Source organism: Triturus cristatus, chromosome 10 (genome assembly GCF_964204655.1).
Source record: "Triturus cristatus chromosome 10, aTriCri1.1, whole genome shotgun sequence".
Lineage (NCBI taxonomy): Eukaryota > Metazoa > Chordata > Amphibia > Caudata > Salamandridae > Triturus > Triturus cristatus.
The window spans coordinates 969,099,726-969,117,968 of NC_140593.1; positions in this window are offsets into that span (position 1 = coordinate 969,099,726).

The window sequence follows — 18,243 nt, forward strand, 5'->3', positions numbered from 1 at the left end:
CCTGCGGGCCTAGCTGGGGCCTGTATTCATCAATTGGCGTCCGTCACGTGGGGCTCATCGGCGACTCGGATGCTCGAAGGACTGGTCGCGACGAAGGTGAGGAGTTTGGCCGGGGACGTGATCACTGCCAGCGGCGTCTTAGCCCTGGCATCCCGAGGTTTTTCTTCCTTCCCTTCCGAGCTGACCGTCTGGGTGGCGCCGGTCATCGACTGAGACCTCTTCTGTCGGTCCTGCCGTGAGAGCCGTTTGGGCGATTTTGGAGCTTGGCAGTTGGAATCTGGACTCTTGATTGATAAGAACCGTTGTACGGTACTTGCTCCGAGTTTTGAAGCCTAGTCTGGCTATTTGAGTTTGATTTGTGATGACTAGTCATATTTTGTATTTGTCTTTGTGAAAATATATGCGTTGCAACACATATAGGCAGGTAATGTGGAGAGATTTCTCCGGAGCTGTGTAACTTTGAACGGCGCAACGATTAAGTGCCATTTTCTCGATAATATTGCATATTTTGCATTATTCCTGAGCATGCCTGCTTTTAGCGCACTCCGTAAGTGGTGTTGCTGCTTTGGAAACCGGTTGAACCTCGAGGAATCTGCTCCTGCTCCCCCAGAGGGGACTCCTAATAGGGATATGTATGTGAAGCATGGTCTTTCTTCCATAATGTACAGCACAGTATGGAGGAAATATACAAAGAAAGATCCTGAGTTGCGATGGCCTTTGTATGGATCGTTTGATATACGTAAGATTGAGTATGTGGAACAGTGTATGTGCAAGCGACGTGCTCGTCAGGATATGTTTGAGTGTGTGCGGTTATGGGTGAAGGAAGTGCGTGAGCGAGAGAAGCGTGAGAAAGCGCTGTTTGATAAAGAACAGCGGAAGAATGATCATGTGCGAGCACAGGAAGCGAAGCGTCGGGAGGACAAAGAGCAGACGGACAGGCAAGAGAAAGAGCGTAGGCTGCAAGTTTCGGGTCAATACGCTGTTCGGCAGCCACTTTATCCTGTCCTTAATAATCTTGATGATGATTTCTATTTACTAGATCGCTCCCCGCCCCCTTATGTCGGCGCATCTGCTCCGAGGCCGCAAGATTCTGTTCTGGGTCCGGGTAAGGTGGATACGCGGTCCATGCTGTCGGCCGAGCACATGGCTGAACTTCGGAATCTTTCCTTCCGTGCACTTAAGGGCAAGATGTCCGTGGAGGACTTGCTCCATACTTGGGGATCGTGGCAGGATAGAGAGAGGGTGTATTTTCTGAATCATTTCGCTGAGGAAGTGATTGCTGCTTTTCGAAAATATTCTAGTGTCTTTGAGCCTAACGATGTGACATCGGATGCTAAAGCATTGCATGATGGTGTTTTTTCTCCCCTTAAGGCTCCTGATACGGCTCGGCGGCTGTTCGCCTTGCGGGACGAGGTGCTGGCCCTTAAAGAAAATGCGCGCCACCGAGCAGGGGAGGAGAAGCAGTCGGATCCGTGTACCACAGAAGGCCACCCATCCACCTCCCAGTCAGATAAGGATGTCGTAGTGCATGTTAAACCAATGCGAGAGGCGGCGCCTTTGTATGTTCCTCCTAAAGGAGCGGGGACTAGCTCGGACACTATCTCCGCCGATGCTAAGGGATACTTTGTGTATAATTGGGTTTATACTCCGTGGCATAGAGCTGATGTTATGGCATTAAAGAATGCGTTGCCTGACCCCCGCAAGAATCCAGCGGCCTTCTATGAAGAAGTCGAGGGGGCCTTGAATTCTTGCATTATGACCTTAGCGGATATAGATCTGTTCTTTGGCCTTATTCTACCACCGGACACGTGGCGGTCTGTCCGAAAGGTAGATGATGCAGTTGCCTTTAAGGCTCGATGGTCTGACCTTGAGGATGAGGATAGGGACCGGAAGCCCGCACAGAAACCACCCCAGAGTATTTTAGATCTCCCTGCTGCCATTGTGGCTAAATTGAAGACAATTATCCCCCCTAAAAAGATTGACTGGAATATGTTAGCTGCATGTAAACAGAAAGTTGACGAGTCCGTTGCGGACTTCTTTACGCGCTTTGAGGAAACGTTTCATGACTTTAGTGGCCAGTCACTTACTGACAAAACGGGCCGCCACCTTTTCGCGGATAAATACGTGGCCAATTTGCTGCCGGCAGTTGCGGCCCGTCTAAAAGCGAGTGAGAGCTCTTGGTCCTCCGCGACCCCGACGGCCCTCCTGACCATCGCTCAGTATTATGAGCGTCAGGAGCACGAAGCAAGGGGCCAGGATGAGAAGAAATCGAAAGATCTAAAAACCAAGGTGATGTTGGCGCAAGTATATGGCCCGCCCCGACGGGGCAATAATAGAGGAAGGGGAGGATCTTATGGTACCCCCTCGGGCCGATCTGATCTGAATAGGAACCAGTGTGCGTATTGTAAGCAATCGGGCCATTGGGCCAGGGATTGCCCGGTGTTGCGTGCTTCGCGTCAGGGACATATTTCAGGGGGCCCGAGAGGTAGAGGGGGTTTCTCGAACTTTAGGGGGAACTCTAATGAACAGACTCGTTTTGACTCTGCTGGACAGCAGCGAGATCGACCAAATGTTTTCGATCGCCAGCATCAGTATCACGTGTCGGAGATTGACCGATCGGGGTACCATGATTCTCAGCATGCATAGGACAGCGTTGGATGGGGGTTAGAATCAGTTGAGGTGCCGGTCGATCAGACGGGTCCTTATGTATCGGCTGAGGTTTTGGGCTCTACTGACCAGTTCCTGGTGGATACAGGGGCGACCCATAGTGCACTGTCTAAGCAATTGGTTCCAGGGGCTCCCCCGTCCGGCTTAATGGTCACATCGGTAGGGTTTGACGGTACACTCTCCCGAAGCCCTCTTTCACAGCCCCTCACATTTAAGGTTGATTCTTTTTCTGCACCCTGTCCGTTTCTGCTTGCCCCGTACACACCGGACAACATTATGGGCCTTGATATGTTAAAGCATTTTCGGGCTACGATCCGCTGCTCCCCTGCTGGTGTGCGGGTAATATTGAATGACAACTACCCTCGGTCTGAGCGGATGTGTGCGATGTCGGAGGATGCGCTGTTAGCTACCCTTCCTCGTGCATTGTGGGCAACTTCGGACACAGATGTGGGACAGATGGTGATTCCACCGGTCCACATTAGTGTCCAGGAGGGGGCGGTGTTACCACGCCTCCCACAGTATCGTATTTCCCAGGAGGGCGAGGAGGCTCTCATACAGATTGTGCAAGATTTGATTGCAGTGGGGGTAGTGGAGGAAGTTCCCTATAATACCTGTAACAGTCCGATTCTCCCCATTCTGAAAAAAGACACGGATGCTAAGGTTTAGCGGTTCATAATTGATTTACGAGAAGTGAACAAGATCGTGATACCTCAGTACCCAGTGGTTTCCGATATCACGACATTGCTTACCTTGGTCCCGCCTACGGCGACCATGTTCTCAGTGATTGATTTGAAAAATGCCTTCTTTTCCATTCCCATTCACCCCGATAGCCGATATCTTTTTGGGTTTACATTGAATAATAGATCTTATCGTTTTTGTAGGATCCCCCAGGGCTACACAGAAAGCCCTAGCATTTACAGTCAGGCTTTGAAGAGACAATTGGACTCCTTTGTTCTGCTCGAGGGGGTCGCCCTCATTCAATATGTCGATGACATCTTGCTGGCGGCTGACACCCTGGAGTTGTGTGAAAAAAGTACGTTATCCTTGCTTTCCTTTTTAGCATCCCACAATCATAAGGTATCTAGGAAGAAATTGCAATTCTGTAGACCAAAGGTGACTTATTTGGGTCACCTTTTGTCTAAGGAGGGGCGTGCACTCACACCAGATCGTATCCAAGTAATTTTGGACACACCGAGACCGTCCACGCAGAAGGATGTGCGTGCATTTTTGGGTCTTGTTTCTTTTTGTAGACAGTGGATATTGGGGTTTTCACACATAGCTAAGCCATTGTTAGCTCTCTTGACAAAAGACACGCCCATCCCGATCCCCTGGTCAGATGAGTGTGACGCTGCTTTTCAGCAACTACGACAGGCCCTTTGTTCAGCACCAGTGTTAGGGACCCCTGATTATGCTAAACCCTTTTCGTTGTATGTGCATGAGAAAGATGGATGTGCATTGTCAGTTTTAGTACAGATGCACGGTGATAAGCAGCGCCCTTGTGCATACTTTTCGGCTGTACTTGACCCTGTCGCCCGAGCATTACCAGGGTGTTTTCGCTCGGTTGCGGCGACAGCTGTGTCAATACGCCAAAGCGAGGGAATTGTATTATCTCATAAGCTGTTGGTGTTAGTTCCCCATGCTGTTGATGCCCTGCTTAATCAAACAAAGACGCAGCATTTGACCAGTGCCCGTTTAATGGGATATGAGTTGACGCTCTTGGCTCCTCATATTACGTTGAAAAGGTGCGTAACGTTAAACCCGGCCACATTGCTGCCATACCCCGAGACCCAGCCCGAGGCGCGGAAAGCGCATGATTGCATTCTTGTGACTGAGGAACAGACAAAGGGTCGTATTGATCTCCAGGATACGCCCTTTCCAGATGTAGATGGAGAACTATGGGTGGACGGATCATGCCTGAAGCTACCAGATGGTACGACTTCAGCAGCGTATGCAATTACCACGTTACAAACGATAGTGGAGACAGCACGCATACCACATAAATCAGCTCAAGCAGCGGAACTGATAGCATTAACACGAGCATGTGAGCTCAGTACAGGATTGTGTGTGAATGTCTATACAGATAGCCGCTATGCCTTCGGAGTAGCGCATGACTTCGGCCTACTCTGGAAGGAGAGAGGGTTTTTAACGTCACATGGAGTACAGATAATGCATGGAGAGTTAGTTCACAACCTTTTAACTGCATTGACATACCCAAAGAAAATTGCCATCGTTAAGTGTAGCGCCCATAGGAAAGTAGTTGATAAAGTTGGGGAAGGGAATGCGTTAGCAGACCGAGTAGCACAGGAGACTGCGATGCAGCCTGGGGCTACGGCTATGTATGTAGTAAAGTCACAAGTGGAAAGATGGCACGATGCGAGGGAGGAAGTGCGAGAAATGCAAAGGACCGCTTCTGATAAAGAGCGGGAGCAATGGGCTAGCGAGGGAGGATTGGATGATGAAGGCTGCTGGAGAAATAAGCAGATGGATAGATGGAAATTACCTACGGCTTTTGTACAACCTATGGTTCAGATGGCACATGGGCTAGCACATGTTGGAGCTTCCGCAATTGTAAAATTGCTTTCCCAAGTCTGGGAGCATCCAGAAATTGCTAGCACGGCAAAGAGGGTGGTGCAGACCTGTATGATCTGCCTGAGGTATAACCCAGGAAAGGGTACTCGAACTCCAGCAGGAGGATTTGTGACGCCCACTGCACCCTTTGAGGTTTTGCAGATGGATTACATCCAGCTTGAGCGCTGTAACAATTTAAAGTATGTTCTAGTAGTGGTTTGCGCCTTCAGTAAATGGGTTGAGGCGTACCCTACGAAGGACAATACTGCAATGACTACAGCGAAGCTGCTACTGAAAGAGTTCTTTCCTCGATATGGCGTCTGTAGACTTCTGTGGAGTGATAATGGGCCTCACTTTGTAGCGGATGTTATAAAGTATGTCTTGAAGGGCCTAGGCATCACTCAGAAGTTCCACGCCGTGTTTCACCCTCAGTCCGCAGGACTAGTCGAGAAGTATAATGGTACACTGAAGCTTAAGATCGCTAAAATTCAAGCTTCGACGTCTTTGACTTGGCCAGATGCTCTACCGCTGGCGTTATTGTCAATAAGATCGGTACCACACTCTCGGACTGGCCTTACACCGTATGAGGTCGTCTTTGGACGCCCAATGAATATTTGGGGTCCACCAAAACCTAAGGCTGTGTATGATGTACCTTGTGTAATGATGAACGATTATCTGGCACAGTTAACGGATAACTTGGTTTCTATTCATCAACAGGTCCGAGAGGCGCTCCCTGATCGGTCTACCGGTGAAGGACATGGTCTCCGGCCTGGTGACCATGTCATGGTGAAAGTATTCGACAGAACGAACAGTTTGGAGCCGAGATGGGTGGGCCCTGAGCAAGTCCTCCTCGCAACGAGAACGGCTGTGCGAGTCTCCAACAGAAAGAATTGGATCCATTCTCTGCACTGTCGGAAGGTACCACCCGGATTGGTGGAGCCTGCCGTGCTGACCGATCAACGAGAGATCCTGGCTGCAGAGACAGGCCATGCTACGGAGCCAAACGCCACAGAGGAGCTCTTTCCGGACCACGCGACTCCTGGAGGAAGGCGATATCATCTTCGTCCAAGGAAGTGAGTTTTCCAGTACCGGGACATACTGTCAGAACGGCCCTTGGGTTAGTGAAACGGAGAGCCGATGAGGCAAGGGGGGGGGGGGATCAGCCCTGCATTAGTGTAGCGACACCCGTCTTGGCCCGCTGGTGAAGAAATCGACCGCTGCCCAAGGGGAAGAGTTCGGACAGACTTTTAGTTTCAGGAAGATATTAGAGTGTTTATTTTTATTGACATGGAGAAGAAGAAAATCTTTTGTGCATCAGGGTTCATGCTGACAGTAACTATTGTTGGGATAACCACATGGTTCGTGGAGGAGGTAACTCCTGCTCGGAAAACACTTGTGTTGACGACTCCGGTGCCTGCGGAGCACTACTTTTATACATTACCGTATCAAGAGTTGAAGCATCGACAGTCTTATTTGAATAACACGTTCATCCAGATGCTGCATCATACCCACGTTGCTACGAACGCTACGAACTGTTGGATATGTGGGATGATGCCGGCCCATCAGAAGAAAGGAGGAACGCCATTTATACCACTTCCTTTCTCTCATAATGGCTCTTGTAGAGCATGGTACACTTTGCTTTTTGCAACTCGGAAGCCGACAGTGGGACGATTACTATTCAGACTTAATAAAGAATGTCACCAGGATAAAAATGGGTATCCGCAAGCAAATGGGACAATTTGGGAGTGGGAAGAGTACCGACCAGACAATGAATCCATTCCCTATATCTTCACGAACACCAGAGACACTGCGGGGAAGGACAAATTTGTGATCCAAGTGGCACAAGCTCAAGCGGACCTGTGTGTCCAGAGTGTGGGGTTTATTCCTGTTGGTGTCAGTGATTGCATCACTGTCTTGAACATTGATGGACTGAATAATAGTACCTTCCTAGCGTCCCATAATACTTACTTTGTGTGTGGAAATAAAGGTTATTACCGTCTGCCAGCTGGGTGGTCTGGGGTATGCTATGTATCGTTTCTATTACCTCCTGTATTCCTAGCACCAGCATCTTATCATAAGGATTTGAAATTGTTGAATAATGTGACCGTAAATAGATATAAACGAACTCTATCAATTGATGATGTGGATCAGACCGATACTAGCTTGCAACAGTATATTGATTTTAACTTAGGACTGTTTTTCTTTGTCGGAGCCGCCTTGAACAGTAGGAAGATCCGAAGATTAACAAGAGTGGTAGAAGCTGTGACAAACCAAACTGCTGCCGCTCTTGGGAATCTTACGGAAGAATTGCAAATCACCAGAATTGTTGCATTGCAGAATCGAATGGTATTAGATGTCATGTTAGCCGATCGGGGCGGAGCTTGTAAAATTATTGGAAGTAGCTGCTGTGTGTTTATCCCTGATCATACGCCATCAGTTTATAACGCCATTAATAAGCTGCACAAAATTGCAGCTGAAATCCATACAGAAAACGGCACTTGGTCCTTTTCTGGATGGTTTTGGGCATTGGTTACTGCCTGGGGATGGAAGGTCCTAACTGGTCTCTGTATCATTATAGCAATTCTGTTCTTTTTCTGTATCTGTGTTCAATGTGGTCCATTGCTCTGTTCCGTATGCGTCTCATTCTGCATCCCAGATAAGAAAGCTATTGCCGATGTTGCTCACCAGAAGCGTTTAGCTAAAGAAGTCGAAGGAATGATGACGATTGACATATATGATGATTATCCCGTTAAACCGGATGTCTTCAGTAAATGCTGAAAGGGTCGTCTGTTGTAAATTGAAACAGCGATGTGATTAAGCATTTACTAAAGACATTATTCCCTTCCCTTTAGATCATGTTTTCTCCGTTATGTTGACTGAAGTTTAGACTCCATTTTGTATCGTCATGCCTCCACGTGTTCTCCATGAGAAGAGTCCAACCTCTGTATCAGTTGCTCTTGAAATCTGCCTGGTAACAGTCTATAAATAGCTCTTTTGTCCATCTGGCGCATGCCCAGACTTGACCACATCTGTTATCAGTTAGCCTTGCTTGACCATGTTTTCGCGGGCTCAAGGAGTGTGTTAGCTCCGCCCATGTATTGATTCAGTATCGAAAATGACCATAAATGGTAATGTTCTTCGATCTCATGTTGTATCCACCCACTTATGAGCCCCTCTATTGTGTATAAAAGGGGACCATGTACGCAAGTTCTTTGTGCTACTCTATGCAATACTGAAGAGTGTTGTGTGGATTGTAGGACCACCCTTAAGGGTTAATAAATGCTGTCTTTATACTTTGCAGTTTCCGTGCCAACTTCCTTATAGATTCCATTACAGGAGAGCGAACCCTTGTGTCCTGCGGGCCTAGCTGGGGCCTGTATTCATCATTGAGGGAATGAAACGCGTTGGCTGACCATTCCTTTATCAACCGAAATTTAATTTGAATTAAAGAGGACATTTAGTTACAACGCTTTGGCTCATTGGACTATTTCATTCGTGCACCCCCACTTTCATTTGTTTATGTTGTATTGATCTGGAGCACAGTAGCGCCACTCAGCGTCTGGCGTATGGGGTTGATTGCACGACAACTATTACATTTATCTTGAGAACTGATGTGAGGTGCGGCAAGAAGGGCCCGTGGTTGCTGCAGTTGGAATATTGTTCAATTCTACCATTGTTCGCAAACCCATCCCCTTAATTTTTATTCATAATTTTAGTTCCCATATGCATTCATGTTTCTCTTGTAACATTTTATTAACATTCTGAATGTAAGTCCACATTGTTGAACTTTTCATCGTCCGTTCCCAGGGAGTAACACTTTCACTTCTGGCTCGCATTCAAAGTTTCAGTTATCGTCCCAGGCTCCCTTTCAGTGGACATGCGCAGTCTTTCCCGTACTCAGCTTCATTCAGTTACACATGAGAGGCCCAAATGCGCACTAGTGATATAGTCAGAAAGACAAATATTAATTTAACAAATAAAAGTGGTCGCACTGTATACCACCCACCTCTACTCTATTCCCCTTTACTTATTAATACTTTTCCAGCATTAGCGTTAGTAGAATAGCTTGTTTTCCTTTTAGCTAAGCAGATGCCATGTACGCGAGAATTCAAGACTCCATTTTAGTGCCTTCTGCTCATGCACAAGAATTTCCCTCCCAGCGATAGCTCATCCTACTACATAGATGTAGTTGGCGCATGCGCAGTAAAGATTTCCCGTTTAAAGCGGTTTTAGGCCTTCGTTCATATCATCCATGTTAGTAAACACATAAGCAAGCTTCACTAACCCGCGTGTTCATGTGGTGCGCATTAGTTTTACCCAAAACACTTTTAATAACTTGTTAGTGAGTTAAAGGAGTGGATTGCTTTCGAGCAAGTCTCTTGTCTACGAGTCCTTGCTCCATCAATCCCCTCTCTGATGGCATTTTGAGCCATCACAAAATTACCCATCCCTTCTCAGATGCCAACTTTCATCATTTCTCATTTTCATTCTCCTCTTTTTCTTTCTCATTTTCATCTTTGTTTTCTGAATCTTTCATCTTTTTGTATATCCTCTCTTTCATTTCCTCCATTTGTATCTCCTCGTATTCCCTCTTTCTTTTCTTTCCTTTCCCATTAACTTCATACTTTCTTCCCTTTCTTTTGTTTCTGCAACACTTATACCAAATCATTATTGTTAAAACTATCAGCGTTATACCAGCTACTGGAAGAATTATTTGACCTAAAATACTTTTCCCTAAATTAGAAAACCAAGTCCCTATTGAAGAAATACTTTTTGTTAGTCTTTACCATACATTGTCAACCTCCAGTGGTTTCGAATCTTCATGAAGTTTTGTAATATTCTTAATATACCCTCTGATTTCCTTACTTTTATCAGGTATGTAAGTGCAACAATGTTGAACTTTCAGCATTCTACAGACTCCACCCTCTTTTGCTAATAAAATATCAAGCGCAAGTTGATTTTGTACAACCATAGACCTAATTGCAACCATTTCCGTATTTATTATCAAGAAACCCCCAGCAGTATCAGTCGTGAGATGATCAACTACTATCGACAATTTACAAATTCTATGTGAATTCAGAATGACTCCTATTGAAGGTATTAATGCACCAAATATATCACCTACTATTTCTGAAAAACTAGCTCTCTTTCTCCGTGTTAGTCCATTAGTGTTTTCATTGTTTCCAGTGATTCTTTTTACATGATACATTTTCGGAAATACTATCCCAAAGTAGCAGCTGCCGTACCACTGTGGAGGTAACTTATAATAAGCATTATTCCCAAACACGTAGTAAACCCCAGTAAATACTGGATCAATTCCCCCTTTTAGTCCCCAACCTCCCAAAATTAGGAAGTTATGTTCACATTCACTGGAACCAATAAATATGTTATTACAATCTGTCTTTAACCTATGGAGACAGGTTTTCCCTTTCTTCACAAAGTCTAGGTACATTGCAGCATGAGCCTTTCCAGTTGTATACATTCCCTCTTTCCCAGCCGATGGTGGTACATGGGTTTGATGTTCAGCAGCTTTCTTTCTAAAATCCTGTCTCCTTTCTTCAACTAAATTCAAAAACACTTTCTCTTCTTCACGTAATATACATGTTAAATTATTCTTGTGTGCCTTTATTATATCTATTGATTTCGTTGTTAAAAAGAATACACCCATGAACTGTGCATCTTGGCTACTAAGTACTGGATTCATATTCTTTTGAATAGGAAGTTCTGGAAATACTACATCTAAGTTTGAATAATAATACTGAAATTTTCCGGTTTTATAAAACAGACTTGCTAGAACACTACATGATATACCACATGTTAAAGGTAAAGGGTGGTAGGTAACTCCTTCTGACACTGACGCTGGTAATTTCATACAGACATAACAATCACTAACTTCCATTGTATCTACATATTGAAATAACAATTTTGTAAAATCATTTAAAGACATATTATCTAATACTGTGTGATGTAAATCTGTCTCATCTGCTGCTTCTAATTCTACTCTATCTCCTTTTATTGTAGCTGCTTTCCCATAGTAACTGTATCATTTTTCTTATTTGTTATCATGAAATAAGGCATTGCCACTGCTAGAAATAGCCATACTAAGATCACTAATAAGATAATACATATGCAAGCTCTACAGCCTCTACAGCGTCTTTGTTTTAAACTTCGTTTCGGTTGCTCAGTGACTTCATTTTTTGCCATTTTAATCTAAGAAGATATTTCTTCTTTTCTTTCTTCACTTGGAAATTCAAACTCTTGTTTTAAGGTGGCCTCCATTTTTTCATCAATCTGTGCAGCATCTACTTCTTCTGATTCCTTACTCAAGTCTAAATTCTCAAATTCTTCTAATATTACATAGGTCCACTCAGGGGCCTTGTATTTGTTGTTCAATATTCTCAGTCTGGGTCTTCTTGGAGTGTTTCTCACAATTGACTGTTTAGACTGAGTTTGACTAGTAACCTCATTCACTTGCTCTGGTCTTTCTCTTGTTTTTCTCAGATAGTATCTCAATCTTTTCACTCCACCTGGCCAGTTGTCACCTTTTCTGACCCTTTTAACATGAACTGCACTTTCACCCTCTCCGTCTTTCTCTAATGTTCTTTTATTTTCAGTATGTCTAGGCACAATCTGTTTTTATTTTGAATCACTCTGTACCTGTTCCTGCTTAGGTCTTATTTCATCCGCTTGAACCTGTTCTTCTTCCTCTATCTGGTCCTGTTCGGGTCTTATTTCAAATTGATCTTCTTCTTCTGCCCAAACTTGTTCTTCTTCTCCTAACTGGTCCTGTTCAGGTCTTACTACAATTTGTTCTTCTGCTGCCTGAACGTGTTCTTCTTTTCCTGTCTGTCCCTGCTCAGGTCTTTTAATAGTTCTGTTCACCTCTGCCTGAGTATATTCTTCTTTCCCTGTCTGGCCCTGCTCATGGTTTCGGGTAGCTTTGTTCACTTCTACCTGAGCATGCTCTTCTACATCTATCTGATCCTCACTACTTTACTGTCTCTCTAATCTGGTTCTTCTTCTTGTTTGAATAACAACTTCAGGTATGCCAATCACTGGTATCCATTCCCCCTGACTGGTGCTCAGTTGTTCCTCGTCTATTACTTAAGAATCGATCACTCTAGAGTCTTCGACTTCACAACCTTCAGCTGTCTCAACTGGTTTGATCAGTTGCTGTTCTTCTTCAGTGGGGCCTGGAACTCTTTTGGTATGACTGGCATGTATCCAATTGGGTAAACCTACACACTTCACTGCTGTAGTAGTGACCAGTATGACTTGACGTGGTTTATCCCACCTGGGTGCTAGGCACGACTTTCTGGTGTGTTTCTTCACTACCACCCAGTCTCCAGGATTCAAATCATGCGCCTGCGTTGGCTACCTGGCAACTGCGTCTTCTCCAACCTGGTGAGAGACAGAACGCACTAGGTCAGCCAATCCTTTGCAATAGTCCAATACCAGATCATCAGTTATATTAATCAATTTATGTCCAAGAATAAATGCTTGCCTCACTGCCCTTCCCATGAGTATTTCATGTGGACTCAATCCTGTTTTCCTATTAGGAATTCTTTGGAGTCCCATCAACACAAGAGGCAATACATCTGGCCATTTCAGTGGTGTGAATACACACACTTTTCCTAACCTTGACTTAATTGTGCCATTTAGTTGCTCAACCACTCCAGAAGCCTCTGGACGATATGCACAGTGCAGTTTTTGTTCAATTTTGAATGCTTCACAGATTAATCAAATTATTTCATCATTATAATGAGGTATTCTATCTGATTACAAAGTGACTGGGAAACTGAAACGAGGTATCAACTCCCTCAACAGTAATTTAGCAACTGTGAGACTGTCATTTCTTCTTGTGGGGTAAGCCTCTACCCATCTCGAGAACAGACACAGTATGACAAGTACATATTTCAATCCATTGCACGGAGGCAACTCAATGAAATCTAACTGCAATCTTGTGAATGGTCCTTCTGCCTTTCCAATTTTTCCCCAACTGACCACTGTCTTTCTGCCTGGATTTAACTGCTGACAAATTAAGCATCTTTGGCAAAGGCTTTCTGCGACTACCCTAAACTTTGGATTGTATCAACTCTGTCTGAATAGTCTGATCATTGAATCCCTGCCAATATGTGTTGTCCCATGGTATACCCTTGTCATTTGAGAGAGTAGGCAGTCTGGCATGACTGGCCGGCCATCAGTGTACACCCATACATCATCTTCTATCCTTCTTTCACAACCTAACTTTATCCAGATTTCCTTTTCTTTCGCCTCAACTTCATCCTGCAATTATCTAACATCATCCCATGTTTCTAGAGCTGAGTAAAACATAAGTTGGCAGCTGATTTCACTTGTTTCAATCTTTCTGTTAAGTGCCATGTTATTTCTTGCACAATATTGAGCAATTTGGTCTGAATATCTGTTACCTGCCGCCACATAGTAATTTCCTGACTGGTGAGCAGCATACTTGACCACTGCTATTTCGTTTGGCAATTGTATTGCTTCCATCAACTCTTTTACATGTTTGCCATTTCTTATAGGAGATCCTGAAGAAGTCAGAAATCCCCTCTGCATCCAGAGCTGGCCAAAGTTGTTCACAACCCTGAAACCATATTAACTATTCGTGAATATGGTTATCCTCCAATTTTCCCCAATTTTGCATGCCTTAGTTAAGGCCACCAATTCGGCTACTTGTGCAGACTGAACTCCCGGTAAACAGGATGCTTCAACAACGTCTGATATTTTACATACAACATAGGCTGCACTAAACCCTCCTCCCTCTGTCCTCATGCATGACCCATCTACAAATAGTTCATGATCTGGCTCTTTCAAGGCTGTTTCTTTTATATCAGGTCGGGGCTTAGTACACATTTCAGTCACATCAAGACAATCATGATCCACTTCATCTTTCCCTTCTTCACAACATGGATCTGGTAATAATGTGGCAGGATTCATTATGGTACATCTTACCAATGTCACATTTTCCGCTTCTAGAATCACTCTTTCATACTTAGTCATCCGACCAGGGGTAAGGTGCTGTGTTCGAGTTCTTGTCAAAAGAATCTCAACTAAATGTGGGCCATAATTAACTGGATGTCCCGTCACAATCGACTCACTTTCCTCCAGGCTCATACAAGTAGCAGCTACTGCTTTTAAGCAGCCGGGTAAAGCTGAAGCCACAGGATCCAAAGTAGCACAGAAATATGCTATTGGACGTCGGCTTAATCCATGTCTTTGTGTAAAAGCTAAAAGTGCACAACTTTTTCTCTCACAACAGAATAGTGCAAATTCCTTCGTATAATCAGGCATGCCTAAGGCAGGGACCTCACACAGACAATTTCGCAATTTTACAAATGCTTCCACGCACTCGTCATTCCAAACAATCGGATCTTTTGCTCTTTTCCGAGTCAACTGAATCAATGGTTTTGCCAGCAGGGAAAACCCTATAATCCACTGCCTACAGTATCCAACTACTCCGAAAAACATTCTCATCTCCTTCCGTGTCTGAGGTAACTGCATTTGTTAAATTATCTTTATCCTCTCTAGGGTCACTTTTCTAACTCCTCTTTCTGTTTTGTGGCCTAAATATTTAACTTCTTGCTGTCAAAACTGTAATTTCTCTGGAGACACCTTGGGGGCCGATTAGGATGTCCGCCCGCCACCCTAGCGGTGCTGGGACCGGCCACCAGTGGTGCGGTGGTCCCTCACCTGCAATTAGGATGCCACCGCCACCGTGGCGGTGGCATCCTCCTTTCCCAGCATTGTTGTGGGCGGTGCTCACAGCACCGCCCGTCACAATGCTGGGAATGCACCGTATGCATCGTCTTGCACAAGGTGACAGGCACCGCGAGGTGCCTGCCACCATGTCTATGACAATGCATGGTACCCCCATGTGCACCCCCTACCCCCCAATACCCTGGGGGCCTGCAACGGGCCCCCAAAAGTAGACTCCACATGGCTTTCCATGGCGGGGACTCAGCCATGGACAGCCATGCGCCGCCGCCCATGCTAATATGGATGGCGGTGTCTAGCAGACACCGCCACCATATATAGCCCCTTTTCTGCCTGGTCGACTGGTCAACCAGCGGAAAATTCGGTGGACGGTCTTTCTGTCCGCCGGGTTCCCCCCGCCGTACTAATATGGCGGGGGGAAATGGGTGGCGGGCGGGGAAGGATGTAGGGCAGATTGCCACCGCCATGCGGGCGGTGGCAATCCACCATACATCCTAATTGACCCCCTTGTGTCCTCCTTTGGCCAAATGGTTCAGTATTGCAATTGTGTCAGTGACACAATCTTCTCGTGTTTTTGATGGCACCAATGTACTGAACCAAAACTGTATTCCTGGGCATGACCAGTGTTTCTAGACACTTTTTCAGGATTTGATTAAAAATTGAGGGACTCTCTGTATGCCCTTGAGGAACTCAGCACCATGCCAAATCACGGTCTTCGAACTTAAAGGCGAATAAATATTGGCTATCTGGGTGCAAAGGAATAGAGAAGAAGGCTTGGCATAAATCAATTACTGTAAACCAGCCTGCATTCCAGGGTATCTGATAATGGATCACTGCTGGATTTGGCACTACTGGGCAACAAGGTACTACAATTTTGTTAATCTTTCTCAAATCCTGTACTATCCTGTATTTTCCACTAGACTTTTTAAGTCCCATTATTGGCGAATTACAAGGACTACTCATTATTTCTTTTAAAATGCCTTGTTTAATCATTTACTCAATTTCTGGAGCAACTCCTGCTTTCACTTCTGGACTTGTACTGTTGTGTGTTTGGATAAACTGCACCTTCTTTCACCATCACTTTCACTGGATCTACATTTGACATCAGCCCAATACCTTTTCCTGTAAAATCCCACACTTCTGGGTTTACTGTGGTTCTCAACTCTTCTGGCAATTCACTTCCGGTTATCAATGAAAACATCTCATCTACCGCAGTACCTTGCTTAGCTAACGTCATTTTGTATACAACGTCTTTATCAGGGGTTTGAAAAGCAACACCATTTGGTGTACAGTAGAATGCGCAATTCATTTTCCACAATAGATCTCTTCCCAACAGGTTTACTGGACTGGAATCTCAAACTACAAACCGATGCATGTCTTTAAAATTTCCAATATGTACTTTCATTGGTTTTGTGATTGGGGTTCTAATCTGTTGATTCGACACTCCTACAACTTGGATAGATTCTCCCGAAAGGGGTAGGTTTGGGATGTCTGCTGTTCTCATAGTAGACCGGGTAGCACCAGTATCCAATAGAAAAGTAATATCACTACCTTCCACTTTCCCATCAATAAATGGACATGACTGATCTACCGGCAAGGATGCGCCAAGCACGTACGCCTCTTCCTCCCCCCTCAGGTACCGTCATTGCACATAGTCCGCATCATCATTATTATTCTGAAAAAGATATTGTGTAACCACAGAATTTTTCTTACCACTTCCTCCGTGAAATCCGGCGTCCGCACTGTGTTCACAAAGTTTGGCATTGGAGCTGGTGGCACCTGATACTGTGGAGTAACTACCTGCTGCGGCTGATTTATAATCACTTCATTCTGCGTCTATGGATTTAAATTTTGGGTTGGCCCAATATTATTCTGAATATTCTTGCACTCGTTCTTCCAATTTCCAAGCTTCCCACACATATGACAAGGAAACTTCTTCTTCGCTTCCTCTTTATTCATTCATCCTCTTACTTTACCACCATTCGCCGCTTGATCATTCTGATTCTGCTCTTTCACCTGACTATCAGTCTGGGTATTTAATTTATTTTCCTGCTCTTCTGCCAATTTCACTCGTGCCCACATAATTTTCTCTTTTAACTTTCTACGCCTTGCCTCAATGTCATCTCCACAATACTTGGCATACTTTAAAATCTCGTCAATCGTCTTGCTCTGCCAGCACAACATGTGCTGCTGAATCATCTGACTAATCTCTGGTTTCAAACCATACACAAACCAAAACACAAAATGTCCCATATCCTTATCACCAATGTTCTCAAAGCCACTATACTGCTTAAACTCTTGCAGTAACCGCTCATAATATGCATGTACAGATTCATTTGGCTCTTGAGTTTTTCTATCTATCTTCATCCAATCTGTTTCTCTAGGATGGATTTTCCCTTTCAGAAAAGTAATTACTTGGTGATATTTCTTCATCACCTCCTCTGAAGATGCTCCTGTTTTCGAGTCTCTAGCATACTCCTCACTTGGCCAATCAACTGTGATCTTACACTCTGTCCATAAGTCAGCAGGTACCACAATATCAAACACAACATCCAGATCCTTCAACAGAACCTCCGAAACCTTCACAAATCTTTCAACCTGTTTGTACCATTCAACAGGTTTCTCTCTTAACCTAGGGAAATCGTTTGTAAATGACAAAATGTCCTGTCTGCTCCATGTAACATGAACATATCCACCACCAGGAACCTCTCTCATGGGACAAAATCTCTCCGCTTTTTCTGATTCTTTTAGTAAGAATGCAGATGATGCTTCCTTTGCTTGTGCTTCCTCCTTTTTTTTTGTCCACCTCGTCCTCCACTTATCAATGTCTCCCCACTTCTGCAAAATCTTAATTAACTCTTTTATCTGTAGTCTTTTACCAGACACATTCATATTCTTCAAATCCTTATCAGTAAACTCCACTCTATATGGTTTCTGTAATAATTTTGATCTCCCTATATCCACTTCAATCTCTGAAGCAACCTCTGTCAATCTCTCATGAAACAATTTTGCATTTCTGGTTGTACTCCTACATATAAACAACAACTCCTCCTCATTGTAAAGATTCAACCTTTCTATTCCCACATTTCCAGCTATCATCTCTTCCAACTCCACTTTCAATATGTAAATATCTAAGATCTTTGGTGTTGAACTTCGTTTTTCTATTCCCTGTGCCCATCTTTCCAAATCTTCTGGAGTGACCGCTGTTGAGCTTCTAGTTCCTAAAGGTACCACAGACCCTCTTTCTTTCGAATTTCCGGGTGTGACCCTTTT